The sequence below is a fragment of the Hyperolius riggenbachi genome, chromosome 7 (assembly GCF_040937935.1).
Source record: "Hyperolius riggenbachi isolate aHypRig1 chromosome 7, aHypRig1.pri, whole genome shotgun sequence".
NCBI lineage: Eukaryota > Metazoa > Chordata > Amphibia > Anura > Hyperoliidae > Hyperolius > Hyperolius riggenbachi.
The window spans coordinates 9,173,038-9,192,050 of NC_090652.1; the positions used below are offsets into that span (position 1 = coordinate 9,173,038).

Genomic DNA, 19,013 nt, shown 5'->3' on the forward strand with positions numbered 1-19,013 from the left:
ACAGAGGGGAGCCTAGTGCCAAGCCTAACCAAGATGGAAAAATGTGCTCAAAAATTAAACCTCATCTGAAAGAAATACTTGTCCTGGTCCTTCTACTTACCAGCTGGGAAAGCTTATAGGGCAACTGAAGTGAGAGGTATATGGCGACTGCCATATTTATTTCATATTAAACAATACCAGTTGCCTGGCAGTCCTGCTGATCTATTTGGCTGCAGTAGTGTCTGAATCACACACCGGAAAAAAGCATGTGGCAAACATAAAGGGCAACTGAAGTGAGAAGACTATGGAGGCTGCCATATTTATTCCCTGTTAAACAATACCAGTTGCCTGGCAGCCCTGCTGGTCTGTTTGGCAGCAGAAGTGTTTGAATAACACCAGAAACAAGCATGCAGCTAGTCTTGTCAGATCTGACAATAATCACAGATACACCTGATATACTGCATGCTTGTTCAGGGTCTATGGCTAAAAGTATTAGAGGCAGAGGATCAGCAGGGCTGCCAGGCAACTGGTATTGATTAAAAGGAAATAAACATGGCAGCCTCCATATACCTCTCTCTTCAGTTGTCATTTAAAGAGGAACTGTAGTGAAAAAAACGTCATTAATAAGAATTGTATATATATATTTTTTTTTTTTACAATATTCACCAGGCAGCACGGTGGTGTAGTGGTTAGCGCTCTCGCCTTGCAGCGCTGGGTCCCTGGGTCAAATCCCCGGCAGGTCAACATCTGCAAGGAGTTTGTATGTTCTCCCCGTGTCTGTGTGGGTTTCCTCTTGGCACTCTGGTTTCCTCCCACATCTTAAAAACATACAGATAAGTTAATTGGCTTCCCCTGAAATTGGCCCTAGACTCCGGTACATACACTACATGATATAGACATATGACTATAGTAGGGATTAGATTGTGAGCTCGTCTGAGGGACAGTTAATGACAAGACTTGAAGACTACATACTCTGTACAGTGCTGCAGAAGATGTTGACGCCAAATAATAATATAAATTATTTAGTTAGCATTTGCCCATTTTAACATTTGTCTTCTTTCTGATTTACATTCTGCAATTTATCGCAGGGGGCGACGTGATTGCTGAGACAAGGTCAATTATGAGGATCATGCCCCAACTCTGCACCCCAGGACTGTCAGGACCCCATTAGCGCTAAGGCTCCACAGCGATGACAGGGCTCACAGGGGCAAGTCTTACACCCTTGACCAAGGCCAGGAGCTTGCAGTACAACTTTTACATTGGGCTATCTCTAGCCATACCTCCCAACTCTTTGAGATCAAAAAGAGGGACACTTAAGCCACACCCCTGCCACACATCTAGCCACACCCCCAACACACCCCTAGTCACGCCTACCATAAAGATTTCATAAGAAAAATATGTTCTTTTTACGATTCAAACCACACTGATCCTTTCTATCCTGGTTCATTTTCCTTCATATTAACATTTTAAAATTAGTAATATATCAATGTAAAGAATGGAAATAAAGTTTTAAGACAATTAAACACATTTTGTAGTAGAGAATTATAATATTTACATAGAAAGAGGGACAAAGTCCTGAAAGAGGGACAACTGAGGAGGAAAGAGGGACTGTCTATCCTGGTTCATTTTCCTTCATATTAACATCTGAAAAAAAGGAATATATACATTTAAAGGATGGAAATAAAGTCAATTAAACACATTTTCCAGTAGAAAAACACATATTTTACATAGCTCTGTACATCAGTCCTGAAAGAGGGACACAGGAGGAGAAAAGAGGGTTAAAGGGGTGTGGTTCCTAAAGAGGGACTGTCCCTCCAAAAGAGGGACAGTTGGGAGCACTCTACGCCTGCACACAGGGGCGTAGCAATAGGGGGTGCAGAGGTAGCGACCGCATCGGGGCCCTTGGGCTAGAGGGGCCCCAAAGGGCTCTCCCTCAACTGCTGTATTATCTCTCTATTGGTCCTGTGCTCATAATAATCACTTCTATAGATGCTTTGAATAGTGGTAATCATTAACAAACTGTTTCCTATCCCCTTCTTGCACCTCTGACACTGTAGTTGCCATTGGCAGGTTTTGGTGCGCCGTATCAATTGTTATGTATAGAGTGCATGGGGGGCCCCATTGTAAAACTTGCATTGGGGCCCACAGCTCCTTAGCTACGCCACTGCCTGCACATGACGTCATAATGCTGGGGCCAGAGGGGAAGATTGGAGAATGGGGGGGGGGGGGGGGGCAGTGGTGAGCACAGAGGCGGCCTTAGAGTATGCGGGGCCTGGGGCGAGTGTCACATGCGGGGCCTAGAGCCATAAGTGCTAGTATAGTGCCCAGTATAGAGCCCAGTATAGAGCTAGTATAGTGCCCAGTATATAGCAAGTATAGTGCCCAGTATATAGCTAGCATAGTGCCCAGTATGTAGCTAGTATACAATAATAATGATCCCCCAGCCCCAGTGTCCCGCCCAAATTTACTAATTAGCTAACGGCCCCACAAATAATCCTCCCACCTGGTACAGGAGTCGGACCGGTATTTGCTCTGCCTGGCCTCTGTCCAGGTCCGGCGGCTGCTGCTGCAGACAGTGGCTCCTGCTCGCTCAGTCCTGGTCGGCTCTTCAGGTCGGGCTGCCGCGGGGAGAGCTCTCTCTGCGCATGCATATGACGTCATTCGTGACGTCACCGCAGAGCGCACCCAGCAGCCGGGCAGCAGAGGAGGGAAAGGATGCCGATGCGCTCCACACATACAGGAAGCGCATCGGGTCAGTGAGCCATCGCCGGCGGTGGCCGCCCGCGCAGCAGACTCTGAATATTAAATTAGGCCGGCTCTGAGTGGCGGTGCGCGGGGCCTCTTCAAGCGCGGGGCCTGGGGCGATTGCCCCACTTGCCCCCCCCAAAGGCCGGCTCTGGGTGAGCATCAGCACAGCTCAAACCCCCCCCCCCCCACCCCCCCACCCCTTCCATTTCTCATCTTTATTTGGGCTCTGGTATCTTTTAAGGGAGGTGTAAGCAGGGGGAGGGGATATGTATGTTTATTAATGGCATTCCAACCACAATTCAAAGTACATAGAACTGATCATCACTACCAACATAGCGGCACCAACGTAGAGCTAATGCAGGGATATGGAGGCTGCTATAGTTTTTTCCTATTAAGCAATACCAGTTACCTGGCAGTCCTGCTGATCTCTCTGGCTGCAGTTGTTTCTGAGTCAGACTCCTGAATCGAGCATGCAGCTACTCCAGACTTCGGTCAGAGCACCTGATCTGCCGCATGCTTGTTCAGGGGCTATGGCTAAATGTATGAGAGGCAGAGATATAGCAGGACAGCCAAGCAATCTGCATTAGTTTAAAAGGAAATAAATATGGCAGCCTCCATATCCCCCTCACCTCGGGTTTCTAAAGGATTGGCACCTCTGGTGCAGGTGACCCCGTGCAGACAAGGCCTATGTGGGGGGTGGTGCCGCTAGTAAACAATATTATTAACTTACAATACTGATGTTTCACTACGCTCTGCCCGACACCGATTCCCACTTTTTTCTGAGTGTTTTAGCTCAATAGAAAGTATAGAGAAATCGCAAAAAAAAGTGCTTTGTATAGCGATCTCCCGAGCGCTTTTATAAATAAACGAGGTGACCTAAGACCATTTAAAAATAGGCTCTAGGTCTGCCACCGCCACATGTCAGCGCGCAAGTAGTAAAGTTGATCTGTCAGCACACCAGCTTCTCAATGAGCGTAGTTTATTTCCAAGTCACATGTCAACGCTATGGTTAACAATTGTTTTGGGGCCACTCAGGGTCCCCTTCTTCAGAACAGTGCAGACAAAAGTTTTGTCTGCACTGTTCTTTTATCTATTGAAGGCATCTATTGGAACGATTCTCCGCAAAAACGTAACGTATATTCCCAGCATTAGGCAGACATGGCAGATAAGCCCATTTGAAAGCACAGGATGTTGACAATATGTCTGCTTCCATGAATCAGGAAGTAAAAACACTGCAGATTTATTTTAGGATCTGTATCAGCTGTAACAAAGAAATGTTTTTCTGTAAAGGTTATTATGCTGTTGCTTATCTTTTAGATCAGAGAGGAAGTTCTGAGTTCAGGTCCGCTTTAAGAGACACAGAGGTCACATTCTGGTGTGAGCAGGTTTCAGCTGATAAGGCGTATTGCGCTTATTGCAAATAAACGGCTATTGATATTAAGCACGTCCTCAGGATACTAGCTGGGCGAGTCATTTGTACAGAATGGATGTGTATAGGTCAGGGGCGCAGACAAGACAGCGGCGTTATCTTAGCAGCGATTAGCCGCATTAATTAATTATGTGATAAGAACTCATTCACTGTGTGGGTTCAGCTGCTGCGCACACACTGCTGTGATGTCACAAAGCCGCCCGTAGCACATGCTGTGCCCTTTTGTACCGGTATCATGTGCTCCTTTCTGAGCAGCTGCCTGGCATTGTGCAGACTAAGCAGCATGGGGGAAAGGTTATCGGTCTATCGGCACATATGAGGCGTATTCAGCATAGTCACTATGAAAAAGGAGGTACAATAACCTCTCACTCCTAAACTGGGGATCATCGTCATCTTGCTTACGTGAAAATCCATGCAAAATTTTGCAATGACAATGACATGTAATTACGATTTTAACATTTAATTGATCTTGTGTAATCTATTCCTATATTTCGCACATTACGCAAAATTACGCAGTGGTCGGGAATGATCTTTTTCAGTGTAGTGGTTAGCACTCTCACCTTGCAGCGCTGGGGCTTCAGTTTGAATACCAGCCAGGACACTATCTGCAAAGAATTTGTATGTTCTCCCCGTGTCTGTGTGGGTTTCCACCAGGCACTCCAGTTTCCTCCCACATGCCACATACCAATAAAATTAATTGGCTTCCCCCTAAATTGGCCCTAGATTATGATACATACATTACACGGTACATACATAGACATAGGACTATGGTAGGATTAGATTGTGAGCTCCTCTGAGGACAGTCAGTGACAAGACAATATATACTCTGTACAGCACTGTAGAAGATGTTGGCGCTATATAAATACTAAATAATAATTGCAAAAACCGCTTGTGCAAACCAGAATGGTTAGGGATAATCATAATCATGTACCAAATTCTTCCAGAAAATCAGGGCGAGACTTGAGCAGAGAAAATGTTGCATCATTTCGTGCAGCAACCCCGAAAAGCAAAGGCCCCTCTTTTTATAACAATAAGATGTTTTCACCTAGGGCATTTTTGCCTTGTTTTAACCAGTTCTGGATCTTTGGTACGTGTATATACACCACTGTGGGAACAAATAATAAAGAAAGACTGTAGTTTTTGAGAAAATCCATTTCGGGGTGACTAAGGGTACAGCAACACGGTGGGGGCGTGTCCTAAAGGTGCCCTTTCTTAGCTCAATGAATTGGGAGGTATGATTTTTTTATACTCCAAACCTTTGAATTAAAGGACAACTGAAACAAGAGAGATATGGAGGCTACCATATTTATTTCCTTTTAAGCAATACCAGTTGCCTGGCAGCCCTGCTGATCCTCTGCCTCTAATACTTTCAGCCATAGCCCCAGAACAAGCATGCAGCAGATCGGGTGTTTCTGACATTATTGTCAGATCTGACAAGATTAGCTGCATATTTGTTTCTGGTGTGATTCAGACACTACTGCAGCCAAATAGACCAACAGGATGCCAGGCAACTGGTATTGTTTGAAAGGAAAAAAATATGGCAGCCTCCATATCCCTCTCACTTCAGTTGTCCTTTAATAGATTAAAAAAAACCAGTACAACATGTACAAAACGTGTATTCTGACTTTATCTGTTATGAGCATTACAAAGTCATGTCAGTAGCAAAAAGACTCAAATCACTAAAAATGTCGTAGTGTGGCCTCTTATACTTTGGGATTGTTTTTCTCCTAAGGGGACAGGACACATTCACCGCATCGAAGGGACATGGGCGTGGCCATGTACCCTCAAATCTTAGGTTAGCTCCTCCTTCTCTCAGTGGGGTGCCTCAGCCAAGGCAACAAAAAAGTGGATCATGAATATCCTGGAGTGGCCTAGCCAGTCTCCAGACCTAAATCCAACAGAAAATCTGTGGAGAGAGCTGAAACATCAAACTTGAAACCTTATTGACTTGGAGAGGAATCAGGATCTGCAAAGAGGAGTGGGCAGATCAGGGGCAAGGTTCTCCAGCACCCAAGGCTGAGACACCAAAGTGCGCCCCTCCACCCCTCCCACCCCAGCCGTCACACACTGATTGCTATTACACTAAGAGGGCCACAGGGCCCACAACCTCCCCAACACCTTAATATCTAGTTATCTGGCTTGCAGTCACTGCTATGTATCCCCTTTTCTTATTTCTTTCTGCTTCATACACAATTAGGAATGACAGCTGAATGAATTGTGCGCCCCTTCCTACACTGCGCCCTGAGGCTGGAGCCTCTCCAGCCTATGCCTCGGCCCGGCCCTGGGAGTGGGCCAAAATCCCTCCTGAGATGTCTGCAAACCTGGTGGCCAACTACAGGAAATGTCTGACTTCTGTGATTGCCAACAAGGGTATTGCCATCAAGTACTGACCTATCTCTGCATGTTTTTCTTCAGTAAAGCGTTCTAACTTGTGGGTGCCTTGTCTGCATGTACAAGACATTTTTGCTCAGTCAATTTCTTGGTCAGAGGGCAAATGGGCAAAATCAGCAGGGGATCAAAATACATTTAAATGGAAAACAACTAGTGACTTCTGTCTGGGAATGGTAAACATCTCTAATTGGTATTGTACGCCACCCACCATTGTTACACTGGGTGGCTGGCGGACGCTTTGCGGCAGAATCCACGCGTAAGTCTGGCTGTAATGAGCTCTGTGGTGCACCGGCAGGTCACTGCCGTTCCTCGGGTGAGAATTGTTTCCTGAAATCTCTTCTGAGTTGTAGAGCAGGGAGTGTAAACACGTATTAATCGCTGTTTACGAGTGTCGTGATGACCTCAGAGGCTGGGCCAGCAAAGCCACATCAGGACATCTCTGTAAACTCAACCTGAAATTATTTCATTTTTTATCACTTTCTCGACCTCCAGATACGACCTTGTCTCCAAGTAAATCAGGAGGACATGTGACTGTCGGGAAGGGAAGCTGTCTCCATAGACATTCAACTTCTTCTTTCTATTCGGGCTAAATTTCTATCCCCTTCACAATGGAGAATTTTATTTTTTCTCATTTAGGCCTTGTTCACATTGCGTTCGGCTCGCGTGTTCGCCTGTGGTGGGCTTTTTTTTTTTTTGCAGTTTTTCAAGCGTTTTCTGGCGATTTTCTGCGCGTTCGCTCGTTTTTGTGGACGTTTTTGTAAGCGCTTTTGCAAAGCGCTTCCGTCTTTTGATCCGGAAAAAATAAATACAATGTATTTTTTTTTTAAAAAAACGCTCACGCAATCACTTGCCAAAGTGATTTTTTGAGCGTTTTGCGGTTTTCCTATACCGTCCATTGAGGCAAAGCACAGCTTTTCTAAGCAGATCGCAAACGAACCACTCAGATATGAACTCTCTCATAGAGAATCGTTGCAGAAGCGCTTTCAGGGGGATTTTGAAAATCGCCCGCGCTTAAAATAAATTTTACAAAAACGCCTCTAATGTGAACAAGGCCTGAGTGTTATGGCAAAAAAATTTAATAATTTACCGAATTCTTCCAGAAAATGAGGGACTTGAGCAGAGAAAATGTTGCATCATTTCGTGTAGCAACATCGAAAAGCAAAGGCCCCTCTTTTTATACCAATAAGGGCTTGTTTTCACCTAGGGCATTGTCGCCTTTTTTTAAGTGCAGGCGATTTGCAAAATCGCCCTAAAAACGCTTGTGCAATGATTGCCTATGAGAGAGTTCACATAATCTGAGCGGTTCGTTTCCGATCCGCTCAGCAAAGCGCTGCCTGTACCATTATTGGGGAGATTTGCCTCAATGGAAGGTATAGGGAAATCGCAAAGTGCTTGAAAAAGTGCTTTGTATAGCGACTTTCCGACTTCCCCAGCGCTTTCATGAATAAATACATTGTATTAATTTCCGGATGTAAGAGTTCCCTTCCTCACTGACGTCAGCAAGTGAAAAAACGAATCGCTCTTCAAAAACGCTTGGAAAAGCTCTTTATACAAAATCGCAGCGTGCAGGTAAGAGCCGGGAGGAGCTAAAAAAAAGTGCAAAGAATCGAAATCCACTGGCGTCAGCGATTTCGATTTTAGATGTCAGCAAAGCCTAAAAGTTTGGCAGTCAAAGCAACAGGTAAAACTCTACACCGTGGTCATGTTTTAAATTGTAATATTTGTTCTCCATTAAAGGCCACCTGAAGGGAGATGAAGGCTGCTATATTTATTTCCTTTTAAACAATGCACATTGCCTGGCTGTCCTGCTGATCCTCTGCTTCTAATACTGTTAGCCGTAGCCCCTGACAAGCATGCAGATCAGGTGATTGAAGTGTGACTGGATTAGATACATGCTTGTTAGGTGTATGATTCAGACACTACTGATGCCAAAGTGATCAGCAGGACAGCCAGGCAACTGGTATTGTTTAAAGCAGCAGGTACAGGAAAAAAGCCCACATATATAAGTAGATAAATACCTGTTCTACTTACATAACATTCTGTACTGTCCACGTTTTTATTTCAGTGAATTTTATATACAGTACCAAATAAAGAGAAAACTGTTTCTGGCATTTTCCATCTTTACTACCTCTGACTTAAGCCAATCCTGATGCCATTTCCTCCCTTACTCTTTTTTTTCCTCTCATAAAGTCTGCACTGTCCTATCTAGCTTGCTTTGTAAACACATGTGAGCCGTGCATAGATTATATTTCAACAGTTTCTGAGGTGTATTTCTGATCTCAGCCTCCTGTCACACTGAACTGCCCTCAGCCAATCAGTGAGGAGCAGGAATGTGGGAGGCGAGATAACAAGATTCCTTCTCCCTGGCAATGTACCAAATAGAGCCAGGCTGACTAAGATAAGATTCATTACAGCAGAAACATTTATGATTATATTGAAATGCTTGCAATGCAGGGTCAGGTTGTAGACTGCATAATAAACATAAAGCAGTGGGCAAATGGCATTTGAGTTTATGGCTAACAGGCCCACTTTAACAGAAAATAAATATGTCAGCCTCCGTATACCTCTCACTTCTGGTGTCCTTTAAAGATTAAAAAAAAAAAAAACCTTAAAAATCTTGATCAATAAAACATAAATTAGAAAAACAAGACATTGTATGCGTCCTTTATACAGGGACACTTGGGTGCGTTTCTTGGACATGACAAATGCAGTGCGGTTCCAGTGTCATCATGTGACTATGGCCTGGCATTGGACATCCCATAGCGCTTGAGTATTGGTTGGATTGGTGTTTTATTAGGATACAATGTGAAGTAGAACATTCTTTCTTGCTGTTTGTGCCCTCAGGCTGGCGAAGCAATGAACACACAAAGGGGGAACTTGGAGCGGGGGGGGGGGGGGGGGGGGGCAGCTCCGAAATTCTGCAGGGGGGCCCGGTGGGGCCTAGTTACGCCCCTGACTTGGAGGCTCCAAAACGATTTCATTAACCTAAACAGACAAACTCACTCATAACATCGGATACATCAATCACATAAATAATCTTTTCTAACAGTTGAAACACGGCAACTCTACATGTGTATCAAAACTTTATTGGTACAAAGTTGGATTTAAATGGACAGCTCACACAATCCCCATTAAAAACTACTCTACTTGTTTTTACTGCGTTTTTGGTACGTTAGCGTTAGTGTTTTTTTTACCGCAGATGCGTTTTTCAAGCGTTTGCGTCCGTTTTAATGCATTTGCGGGTTCACATATACAAAATGCATATGCGTTTTGCATGCGGTTTTTTTTCCGTTTTACAATTGCGTTTTATGCAAATTAATAGGAAGACAAGAGGAAGTGGAAATACATCACAAAACAATTTTTTTTTACAAAAACGCATAGAAAAACGCATGAAAAACGCATGAAAAACGCATACCATTGCATTTCCATTGACTTTCATTATTTGCATTTTTGAAAAAGCATGTATAGAAAACGCGTATGCGTTTTTGATATACGATTTTCCTGCGGCCTGTAGACTTCCATTAGCGGCAAAAATGCAGCGTTTTCTGCAACGCTAACGTTTCTGCTAAGTGTGCACCTAGCCTAAAAACGAAAAGAAGGGAGGGAGCCCTCCTTCCAATCAATTCCACTAGCCCCCATAAGGTAACTGGCTCACCGCAATCACGCAGCTTTCGCCTATGCAAATCGTGGCAACCACCAATATGGTATGACTAGCTATGGACCCACCACCCAACTGTGGACCCACCAGCGACGCACACCTCTGAGGCTTCCTAGAACTATGCTCAATTAGTCATTAATTGCACTGAGATGCTCAGAATTCACTTTCTAGCCACTGTTATATACGGCTTTCATATGACTTGGAGTACCAAAGTCTCAGTGTGGTGATATGTTATTCCTCAATGTCACTGACTGAATAACTGCCATCCAGGCTTTCAAAATCCAGTTCAGGGCCGGTTCTGTCATGAAGCAAGGGGAAACATTTTCATCAGGTGCAGAGATTACAGGGGCAGCATGTTTGTACTGTGTTTACACTAACAGCAGTCAGAGTAAGAGGAGAAGCAAGAGGAGAGCGAGGTGAAGAGGTCATCATTGGGGAAAATCAGCTTGTTGTGCTGTGTGAGGAGTCTGACAGTGAGTGAGGAGGGGGGAGGCAGGAGAGCATCATTGGGGAAAAGCAGCTTGTTGTGCTGTGTGAGGAGTATGACAGTGAGTGAGGAGGGGGATGGAGGAGAGCATCATTGGGGAAAAGCAGCTTGTTGTGCTGTGTGAGGAGTCTGACAGTGAGTGAGGAGGGGGGAGGCAGGAGAGCAGCATTGGGGGAAAAGCAGCTTGTTGTGCTGTGTGAGGAGTCTGACAGTGAGTGAGGAGGGGTGAGGCAGGAGAGCATCATTGGGAAAAAGCAGCTTGTTGTGCTGTGTGAGGAGTCTGACAGTGAATGAGGAGGGGGAGAGGCAGGAGAGCATCATTGGGGAAAAGCAGCTTGTTGTGCTGTGTGAGGAGTCTGACAGTGAGTGAGGAGGGGGGAGGCAGGAGAGCATCATTGGGGAAAAGCAGCTTGTTGTGCTGTGTGAGGAGTATGACAGTGAGTGAGGAGGGGGATGGAGGAGAGCATCATTGGGGAAAAGCAGCTTGTTGTGCTGCAGGAGAGCAGCAGTGTTTCATTTGACTTTCACAGCAGAAGGGAGGAGGTGGCACTGCTGTCCAGACCGAGAAGGAATAGAGGGGGGACTCATCCTCAAGTTTGCCTCAGGCAGCAAACAGTCCAGAACTGGCCCTGATCCAGTTAAATCGATCTATAAACTCCACACTTTACAAGGACTCATATCAACAGGTGTCAGTCTCTTATTAAATAGCTTGTCCCAAATCACAACTGTGATACATACACTTGTCCAAGCAGCATTATAAATGGTCTAGGCAGCGACAAGCTGACATCAGTGCGCTTCTAGTACATCTCATAAACTCACCTGTCTTCAGAAGTGGGTTAGGGTTTTTCAATCTATTTAAGGCCAAGCGTCCCCCCCAGGGTAAGTTGTCACTCCCCCCGGGACACCTTGTGTAAATCCCCGTTGGACAAGATCTCTGAATGATTCATAGGGGGCATTAATTATTTTTACGCACTTGAGTCAGGTTCAGGTTCAATAATTCGGGATTTTCCTGTGTGATTTTCTCCCGACTAGAAGTTCAGTGAAAATCTCACCAACCTGCCAGCGATGGTTACTCCCACCCCTAGTCATGTGGGCAACGGGCTGAAGCCACGCACTGTTACTGACATTTCCAGCTTGGTCTGTTTATGTTGTCGCACTACCGCAAGTCTCTGCCAAGCGCAGCCCAAGAAAATCAGCAGAAGAGTCTACTGTATCCCTGTCTTCCTGGTATACCGTTTGATATGTTATAGGATGTTGTATATGTTACGGCCAGAACCCGAAGTCTGGCCACTTCGGGTTCTGGCCGGTCAAATCTAGAAGTGGCCGGCTGATGCGGCCAATATCAGAAATAAACGTTTCCTCCGGACTTTGGCCGGCCAGAACGCGTTCTGGCTAAGTGTGGCCGGCCAAGTCCCGATCTGCCGCTCACCTCTCCCTCCTCTGATGCCGCTAGCCAGACCTCACATCAGGACGACCCGGACCGGAGAGGTAAAGAGAGGCAGAGCAGCGCCGAACACGCGACCCCCAAGACGCATACACTTCCATGCAGAGGTGACGTCATTGCTCACTTCCGCATGTGAAGTGTATGGGTCAGGGCGGGTAGTGTGCGCGCTGCTCAGCTCCTCTCCGCCGCTCTGATCTGGGGTCTGGAAATAGCGCAGGCTGCCCCCCTCCAGTCATGCAAAGCAGCCTGAAAAGCCCCCACAGCCATGCAAAACTACCCCAGCAAGGCACAGTTCCCAGCAAAGCGCCCAGCATTTACCCCCAGCCATGCAAAACGGCCAGCAGACCCCCCCCCCCCCAGCCATGCAAAACGGCCAGCACATCCCCCCCAGTCATGCAAAACCCAGCAAATACCCCCCCCCCCCCCCTCAGCCATACAAAGCGCCCAGCAAATCCCTCCCCCCAGCCATGCAAAGCAGCCAGAAAAGCCCCCACCCCCCACAGCCATGCAAAACTACCCCAGCAATGCACAGTGCCCAGCAAAGCCCCCCCTGGCCATGCAAAGGGCCCAGCATATCAAACCCCAACCATGCAAAAACCCAGCAAATTCCCTCCCCCCCCCCCACAGCCATGCAAAGCGCCCAGCAAATCCTTCCCCCCAGCCATGCAAAGCGCCCAGCAAATCCCCCTCCCCCCCCCGCCATTCAAAGCGCCCTGCAAATCCCCTCCCCCCGCCATGCAAAGCGCCCAGCAAAGGCCCCCCCTCCCCTCAGCAAAGCCTCCCCCCCCCCTCCAGCCACGCATAGCACCCACCTGACTGCCACAGCAGAGAAGCTAATTTAAAAGCACAGGATGTTAACAATATGCCTGCTCCCAAGAAAGCAGGATGTAAACACACTGCAGATTTATTGCAGGATTTGTATCAGCTGTAACTAACAAATAGAAAGAAGTTTCCGAGTGCCATTCATGTTTCTGGACAGGACCCGGGATGTTCTGGGATTTTTGCGTTTTGGACTTTGGCCGACTGACTTTGGACAGTTCTAGAACTGGCCGGCCAATGTCAGAAATTCCCAGCATTTTGGACTTTGGCCGATGTCAAATCGGCCAGTTCTAGAAACGGCCGGCCAATTCTAGAATTGGCCGATTTCTGGTTTTGGCCGTAACATATACATCATCTGTAATCCTGCATGAAAGGAAAGTCATTCCTAGCCAAGGTTAAACAGAACGTCCTCTGTTTGTAGGTCGAAGCAGGTGGTTTTGGCGCACAGCCCTCAGCGCCGGGCACCGAAACCAGGCAACCCATAGCAGCAATGTAATGCTGTGCCGGGCACGTAAGCAGGGCCGGATTTGTACTTTCCAGCGCCCCCCCCCCCCTCCCACATTCTGTCCAACTCTGACTAGTGATCACTGGGTTACATGGGCTCCTGTCTGTTTTGCTGCTTTGCCCCCCCCCCCCCCCCCCCCCTATTCATAAAAGCAGTGCATGCTCTGTCCACTCCATGTAATTTTGCACTCCAGCCTGGATGCACAGCAGCCGATAGTGTTCTGGGCTTGCATAATTCAGAAATGATGCTCATATATGAGCACTCAGCAGCACTTGTCAAGAACACATACCCATAACACTCCAAGCCTCGGCTGCTGTGCACATGCATACAGGAGTGTGTAATAACAAGAAGCCCGAGAGGACAGAGTATGCACTGCTTCTTTGTCCTCTGTGCGACTTGCTTCAGTCAGAGCCACAAATAGGTGACAGGGCAGCGCAATGGAGAGAAGCCCATCCAAAGCAGAGAACAGGTAAGTAGAAGGATCCAACACTACACACGATTATTATTATTATTATTAATTAGTATTTATATAGCGCCAACATATTACGCAGCGCTGTACAGTGTATATATATATATATCTTGTCACTAACTGTCCCTCAAAGGAGCTCACAATCTAATCCCTACCATTGCCATATGTCTATATTATGTAGTGTAAGTACTGTAGTCTAGGGCCAATTTTTAGGGGGCAGCCAATTAACTTATCCGTATGTTTTTGGAATGTGGGAGGAAACCAGAGTGCCCGGAGGAAACCCACGCAGACACGGAGAGAACATACAAACTCTTTGCAGATAGTGCCCTGGCTGGGATTCGAACCAGGGACCCAGCGCTGCAAGGCGAGAGAGCTAACCACTACGCCACCGTGCTGCCCACACGATGGCATAGATGTAGTGTAATGCTAGGTACACACGATGCAATTCTGACAGATTTACTGTCAGATCGATTATTTCCAATGTCTGATCTGATTTCCGATCAATTTTTCAATCGATTTTCCGTTCATTTCTATGAAAAAAATCATTCAGAAAATCTATCGGATAGCAGATCGGACATGTTGGAAATAGTCGATCTGACAGTAAATCTGTCAGAAAATTGCATCATGTGTATCTAGCATAAGCTCAGGTGTACTTTACACAGTGACAATTTAGCACTTGGGGCAAGTTAAGACAGATCTTAAAGCGGAATATAACCCTGCATTTCAACTTTGCTCTAAAACATTATTTACAGCATATCATATGCAGCCAGCATTTTTTTTTACTAGACCAGCATAGGGAGGGTTAAACACACAGCTTTAAAGTTCCTGGAGAGAACTGCTGCCACATCCAAGGCTTACATAGATACATTTCAGCAAAACAAAATGTAACAACTGTGGAATGTGACTCACTCTTTCTGACTGCAGGAGCTGGAGGACAGCTAAAGAGTGTGTAACATTCACCACTTGCTACATTTTGTTTACTGAAATGTATGGATTTAAACTTCGGCTGCAGGGAGCAGCTCTCTCCACAGAACTTTAAAACTCTGTGTGTAACCCTTCCAATGCTGGTCTAGTAAAAAAAAATGCTGGTTGCATATAATATGCTGTAAATAATGTTTTAGAGCAAAGTTGAAATGCAGGGTTATATTCCGCTTTAATCAGTCAGCAGGAAGTTTTTTACATTTTGTAATAGAATGATAATATTTATTGGCTAACCAAAAGAAAAACAGTGAGCCTTTTGGCTAATGAGCCATCTTCAGACTTTGTTCCTGTGTACAAGATGTTAGGACACACAGCTATATATACAGTCAGCAGGAGATGCATACATTGTTTTGTAAATATAAATAAATGTAATACAGTTGTCATTCTGTTTCAAAACATCCTGCTTTTACTGATGGCTAACACAGAACAATGCTTTGCTGCTTCTAAAACATGTCAGGAAAGAGTTAAACTGTAGCACAGAGAGAATGTTGCTGTCATTCCCTAGGAAATAAAAACAAACCATAAATTTAACAGGTCTCAGGTCTACAGCTCTGACCAAGTAATAAACATCAGTCAGGGGGAGAGGAGAGCTGATAATTCCTGTCCGTGAATGCGTGCTGCATAAAGAAACTAATCTGAACTCAAAAGTTCTACTACTTGAGCCCATATATTTTTCTTCTCACAGCAGCTTGTATGTCCCCACTCATTATACTAAGGACAAGATCCTCAGATGGCAACAGATGCTGTCATCACACACACTCTGCAGTGAGAGAGATGCAGGGATCTCTGGAATTCAGGAAGAATAGAACAAAGCAGAAGTGATTTTCTTTGACATGTGACCTCTTATCTCTCCAAGTCCTGTGCCCTGCTGAATTTTATCGCCCTAGGCCTTGACCTTTTTGGCCTTTCCAGAAATCCGGCCCTGCACATAAGGGCAATTCGGGTGCCGACAGTTGACAATTCGAAGTGGGAATAGTAATTAACCACTTGACCACTGAGGGGGTTTTCCCCTTATGGATCAGAGCAATTTTCACCTGTCAGCGCTCCTGCCTTTCTTTCACCAATAACTTTATCACTACTTATCACACGTAAATGATCTATATCTCATTGTTTCACCACCAATTAGGCTTCCTTTGGGTGGTACATGATGCTGAAAATTATTTTATTCTAAATGCATTTTAATGTGAATGATAAGAAAAAAAAATAATTATTTCTCAGTTTTTGGCCATTATAGTTGTAAAATAAAAATGTTCTTCTGTGGATAAAACGCAAATATTCAGTTTGCCCAGTTGTCCTGGTTATTGCAACGTTTTAAATATTTCCCTTGTACAATGTATGGCGCCAAAATTTTATTTGGAAATAAAAGGTGTATTTTTTTAGTTTTGCATCCATCACTAATTACAAGCCCATAATTTTAAAAATAACATTAATATACCCTCTTGACATACAGATTTAAAAAAAAAAAAGTTCAGTCCCTAAGGTAACTATTTGTAAAATTGTTTACATTTTCTTTTTTTTTATGCAAAAAAAAATGTATTTAGGTACTATGTGAGAGTGTGGGAGGGCCGTGTTAATTACTATTCCCGCTCTAGGCCACCATGGATGGTGGAGAATGTTATAATTCAGCTTCCAGCGATTGCTGGAGGCCTAATTATAGTGTTTTTTAAGCAACTTCGGCTCCATCTTCTGACAGCTCCAACGTTACTCACTGACGCCGCTGTAGATGTAATTCCCATTATAGTCTATGGTGGCGCCGGCTGCGCCCAAATCTAGCAGCGCTGAAAAGCACTGCTCCGTCTCATTGATGCCGGCGATCATTGACACGGGGACTGTGTTCCCATTCATTGATCTCCTCTCTGAAGGGTGTTGACCAGTACCCGCGTGGGACCGAGATGAAGTCCTCTGGGATGTAGATATACAGCAGTAAATGCAGTAAGCCGTTAACACCGCCGTGGCTGATATTGTGGTGAAACCCCTCCCACTGTGTGATGTCAGGACCTATGTCCTAAGATCACACAGTGGGAGGGGTTTTACCACAATATCAGCCACACGGACGCCCCTGGGTATCAGCTACTGATTGGGATGAAGTTCAATACAGTTTCGCTTTATTGACACTTTTTATTGCAATTAGATCGTCAATGCTATAGACTGTCATATAGACCGTCAATGCTATGGAATAAAGCGTATGTAATATGTGTACTATAGGGAGGCTATTTATGTTCTCACTACAAAAAGAAAAGTTCTTTGCAAATGTTATTATTACAAAGGTTATTGTGTTTCAGATCATTATTTTCGGACGTATGCTCCAAAAACTGTGAGAGCCTACAACAGACTATTATACTGTATGTGCGACTTCAGCCGAAATGGCCAGATTTACAGGGTCCCTTTAAAATCATTTGTAATAGAATGCCAATGACTTAGTGATGATGCTCCAGGGATGTAGGTCCTGCTATCATTCTAGCACCTCCCCCTCAGTTTCACCTGGCAATCCGTCAGAGAAGGAGGGGTTGGTGGATGCAGGTGAGGTTGTTGTGTTCTGTGCAGATACCAGGCCAACATTGTTACCCGAATCAAGTTAGCATATGTGCTTCTGCCAGTGACAAGTAATTATACAATTACTGACCTCTGCATCTGCCAACCAGCCAGCTTCTGAAACAAGAGGCCTTTGTAATATACACACAAAAGCCTCCAATACTGAATGATGCAAGATTCAAAAGGGGTGGAGCAACTACACCGATACAGCCATAAAACTTTCTTTTTTTGCTTTCAAGAGTTTATTAACCAGTTGATGACCCAGCCTTTACCCCCCCTTAAGGACCAGCGCTGATTTCGCTGATCCGTGCTGGTGGGCTCTACAGCCCCCAGCACAGATCAAACACCAGGCAGAGCGACCAGATCGTCCCCCTTTTTTCCCAACTAGGGGGATGATGTGCTGGGGGGGACTGATCGCTCCTGCCTGCGTGTGGCTGGCGGGGGGGGCACCTGAAAGCCCCCTCCACCGCAGGATTCCTCCTCTCCCTCTCCTCCCTCCCTTCCCCGGAGATCGGAGGCTGCACAGGAATGGATCTGTCCTGTGCAGCCTCTAACCTGCCTGTCATGTGACAGCGATCCCCGGCCGCTGATTGGCCGGGGATTGCTGATCTGGTACAACGCTGCTACTGTTAGCAGCGTTGTAAAAATGTAAACAAAGCGGATTATTTCCGCTTGTGTTTACATTTAGCCTGCGAGCCGCGATCGGCGGCCCGCAGGCTATTCACGGAGACCCCCCCCCCCCCCCGTGAATTGACAGGAAGCAGGTTTCCTGCTTAATTAGCCTGCAGCCGCCATCGCTGGTCCTGCAGCTGCCACTTTGCCGACGCGCGTTATGAGTGCGCGGTCGGCAAGTGGTTAAGAAGCCAGAATGGAAACAGAAAGTACTGTATATCAGAAGGTATCGTCAATAAAGCTTTGAACACTTTTTCCTTACTATAAGACAGTACATTCCAACAACAACACTATACAATGCAATAATTCACATTATCCTCTACAAAGATAAGGAAATTGGTGTTGTCAGTGGGCAACTGTGCCGCTTCTCATCAATCCTGCTCAGTGTGTGGGGGGGATGGGGGAGAGTAACTCAAAGTTACAAAAAGTCACAAACAGTGACAGTACGCAAACTTCATGCAGATCCCAGGATGTTTACACATACTCAGCAGTTTAGTAACAAAATCTTCTAACAGAATCAATTAGCAGAAGAAAGCAAGATGTTCAATTAGATTAAGAACAATTGTTTTTCTTTGAACTGACTGAGCCAATAATGCACTGCTGCAATACCTCTACATGTATCTAACTACTAATCAGCACTGATCTATATCCCCCTGCCCTGTGCTTGTTTTTATGATTTTAGTTTAGTTTAGAATACTTTCATAATTCAAATTAACAATTTCTGATAGTTTCTGGTGTTTATTTATGAAAGTGCCCATACATTTATCAATATTTCCTGTAGATTCCAGGCAGATCCAATCACTCTGATCTCCAGACATGTAATACCGATCGCTCTTACCCTCTCCACTGTGTCCATAATTGAGAAACCATAAGGTCAGTAGCCTGTGTGTGAATCAAAG

The 19,013-nt window shown here is 45.4% G+C and overlaps 1 long non-coding RNA gene across 2 annotated transcripts in view; it reads right to left on the reverse strand.

Moving 5' to 3' along the window:
• LOC137525365 (uncharacterized) overlaps positions 1-19,013 on the reverse strand; it is a 60,006-nt gene that overhangs the window by 34,309 nt on the left and 6,684 nt on the right. Inside the window, exons 2-3 of one of the 2 annotated variants that reach the window (XR_011022914.1) lie at positions 1,535-1,623; positions 646-797 (exon numbers count right to left, since the gene is read on the reverse strand). This is a non-coding gene — a long non-coding RNA (uncharacterized lncRNA). The remainder of the gene's footprint in view (positions 1-645; positions 798-1,534; positions 1,624-19,013) is intronic. The other variant, XR_011022915.1, reaches the window with a different exon arrangement.